The sequence below is a fragment of the Arachis ipaensis genome, chromosome B09 (genome assembly GCF_000816755.2).
Source record: "Arachis ipaensis cultivar K30076 chromosome B09, Araip1.1, whole genome shotgun sequence".
NCBI classification, from domain to species: domain Eukaryota; kingdom Viridiplantae; phylum Streptophyta; class Magnoliopsida; order Fabales; family Fabaceae; genus Arachis; species Arachis ipaensis.
In genome coordinates this window covers 86,439,247-86,443,058 of record NC_029793.2, presented here as the reverse complement: position 1 = coordinate 86,443,058, position 3,812 = coordinate 86,439,247, and positions in this window count along the sequence as shown.

Below are 3,812 nucleotides of genomic sequence, written 5' to 3'. Positions count from 1 at the left end.
AATTAACTCCAAATATTAGTAAACTAATTTAATTACTCTTAATTAATTAATTTATAAAATAAGATATCAAATTAATAAAATAAATCGTAACTTTTTCAGGATAAAAGTTACTTAAATTAAATTATATAATTCTTTCTTATTTTTCAATTACTAAAATTATACAAAATATTATGTTATAATAAGGTTACTTAAAAATATTAATTGATTCAAAATAAAACTATCTCCGAATCTATTTAATTATTCCTAACAAAATAATTTCTAAAATTACAAAATTTAAACTTAACAAGATAAAATAACAATTTATTTATATTTAGATTTTAAAAAAATGCGGGATGTTACACTCAACCATATGACCAATCACCCTTACCTAATCCTTGTGACCATTATGAGAGAAAACCTATAGAACTACCCACATTACAATACAATTACTCCCAAGAACCACCTCAATGCACACCATCTCCATATTTCCACCAAGAAGAACCACCTTCCTATTATGAACCTTTCTTCCAAAATAATGAACCCTCCTATCCACCTCAAGCCCCAATGGACGATTCTCTCACTTTATTCCTTCAAAGGCAATAAGAGATGAAGAGGGAGGTACCTCCATGGTCGCCTTGATCAAGGTAGAAAAGACTTTAGCCTCCCGATATTCATGCACGCAAAGTACTTCCATGGCCACATGTGAAGAATCAAATGAAGAGCGTATTATGAAGGAGAGATTAGAAAATTCGGTGGAAAATGAAGAGTTAGATTTTGTGTTGGAACAATTGGAGGAAGCTATGATTGTTGAAGAAGAGGAAGAAGTGGTTGAAGATTTAGGAGATGTTGAAAGTGCATGGGAATGTAAAACCATGGAACCTCCCTCCAAGAAGCTTGAAATTGATGTTGAGGATGGTGTACAACCTCCAAAGCATATCATGATTGAAGATTTTGAAAGGGTTGATCAAGATATAGATTCAATCATTGATGAATTCTTATCTACAATTGAATCCTATCCCATTGGACTTGAAATAGAGATTAAGGAAGAAGGTGAACAACCTCCCATGCCCTTGGTAAGCAATGAAGAAGAGATTGAATTGGAAGAAAGCTACCAAGAGGAAGAGGTTAAAATTGAAGAAGCTTACCTAGAGGTGGAGGTAATCAAGGAAGAACACAAGGGAGTGAAGCTTGCAAGAACAATGGAAACACCTCTCCCCAAGCCATCAACATCCATTCTTTCATTCATGTGGGTAAATCTGTTATCCCTACGCTTCATGATTCCACTTGAATATGGTTTGCTTGAGACGGATGGGCAACTTCGAGCTCTTTGTGGCTTTAAGAGCAAAAGGGAGATGGTCTGTGGTTGGCATTGTAAATCAAAGTTCATGATGGTTACATGTTCAAAGCTTAATAGCAAGGGTTAGTGTAAAATTAGATTGCTTGGGTCTAGGATGATGTTTGGTCGCTTGAGTGAGAATTCGAAGATTATGACACCCGGATGGATTGACGATAATCAACTTGAAGATGGGTGTAGAAACAAGATTTGGGATCCGAGAATATAGCCCTTACCTTATGAAGAACTCCATCAAAGCTTGGAGTTATTAATTTTGAAGAATGGAGCCTATTAGAAGTCCAAGCATTGGTGGATGTTCAAGGAAGAGTTCAAGCACAAGCCACATTGACAAGGAGCTCACCAATTGTCCAACTTAAGGACAATAAATAAAGTGCTAGGTGGAAGACACCCCACCATGGTAACATCTTTTCATTTTTTTCTTTTGTAAATATTGGTAATTAGCTTAATTTTAGGTTTTGTTTGGTTAGTTGAGTTTATTTGGGAGTCTAGTATGTTGAATAAGGTTTTATGATGGTTTGGTAGCTGTTTGGAGGTTTGGAATGCTTGGTTTGGTGCAAGAACTTGAAAAAATTTTGAAAAACAGAGCACCATGCCACGTGTACGCATCGCCCACGTGTATGCATGACCCCAAGTTTTTCGCCAATCCACGCACACGCGTCACTCATGCGTACGCGTGGATCCCAAATTTTCACCTCCCATACAAATTCAAGAGAGTTATGCGAGTTTTGGGCTGGAATTGTGCGTTTCGCACAAGCCTACCCACGCGTACGCGTCACCTCACGCGTACGCATCGCCTCTCTGAATAACCCATCACATGTACGCATGCCCCACGCGTACGCGTCGCTTCCATTTCACCACCCCACGCTTACGCGTCACACTACACGTACGCGTGGATTGCCTTGTTTCACCACTCTTCTTTTCTTCTCATCTTTCCATTTCTTTCCTTCTTCTCTCTTTTTCTCTTTTCTTTCCATCCTTCAACCATCATCCAACACTACCAAGCACCATCTAACACCATTTCCTTTAGTTAGTTAGTTGGTTGTTTAGATAGTTTAATTTTTGTTTAATTTTCTATTTTTCAGTACAAGTGTTGGATTAGTAATATTATTTGTTGTTTATTGCTGCTGATTACTGATAAGATGTTGTTTTAACATCATTATTGCTAATTCCTATTGTTGGATTTCATTGTTGAGGTTATATTTTGCTACTTGGTTTTGAGTTTCTTTGTTGAACAATTGTGAACACCAAGTACATGAGAATTGCCTTTAACGAATGTTAAATCTTTTTGAATTGCATGATTTGGCCACCATGTGGTTTGAACCCTTTTCTTTGATTAGGCAATTTCTTGATGGATGTTGTGCATTTATCTTAATGCGTTGTATTTCTTGATCATATACATCCATATGTTATGCTTATGCCTTAATTGACATGATTGACCATTAATTGTTTACTTATATGCTCTACACATATTTGAAACTAGTCTTTTTAGCATAATGTTCCTTTTGTGAAATTAGATTGGAAGCTCACCTAGGGACACACTTCTGAAATTCTCAAGCTATATGGACCATGCTTGTTATGTGATTGACTTTTCACCTATCGTTCTCTTTTGCTACATCGCATAGCAATCATGTTTCCCATCTTATGTCCACTAGGTGATGTGAGCCCAAATTCAAAGTGTGACATTGTTGATGTGTAAGCTTCACATTTCCATTGGTTCACTAAGTTTACTTGCACATCACTCAATGTCCATTCATTATCCATTTCACAATTACTTATCTTTGCTTGAATGCTTTTGTGCTTCTTTATTGTTTGTTTGGTTGCCTTAACCTACAAGTTTTCTTTGAAGTATTTCAAGCACACTAGAATGAGTAAAGTGCATGCTTCTTTTCTGACATAGCTTTTTCTGCTAGTGTGTTCTAAACCGTGCGCAATTTAGAACCCACACACCTATTTTCACAAATGTCACACTAATTCACTCACCTCATTCTAGTGATTTACCTCATTCCAACAATTTACGCTTCCTTGCTTTTGTATTTTCTCATACGGTGTTATTTTTTATTTCTCATGAATGATGCACCACAAGCAAGAATGGAAGCGGGAGAAAGAACATGCAGCAGCCAGTTGATCCACCAGCTGAAGGTGGCAACCGGTGTAGTTTCAGTACCCCCTTGCTCATCTTTGAGTGCACCGAGGACGGTGCAAACCTTTAAGTGTGGGGAGGTCGTCCGACCGAATCGGCACTTTTGGGTGACAAATTTCTAATCCCAACACTTTTGCATTTTATTTTTAGGTCTTTTAGGATTTGTAGTTGCATACATATATAATAAGCTTAGTCGAAATAATGAATTTTTTCAAGAAATTTATCTATAGGGTACCCCAATTGATTTGAGTAAAAATTTTTCATTGAACTTGCTTGAACTATATATTATGGATCATGTTTTGAGCAAAGAACATAAGCATGTAAGATTTGAGCCTAATT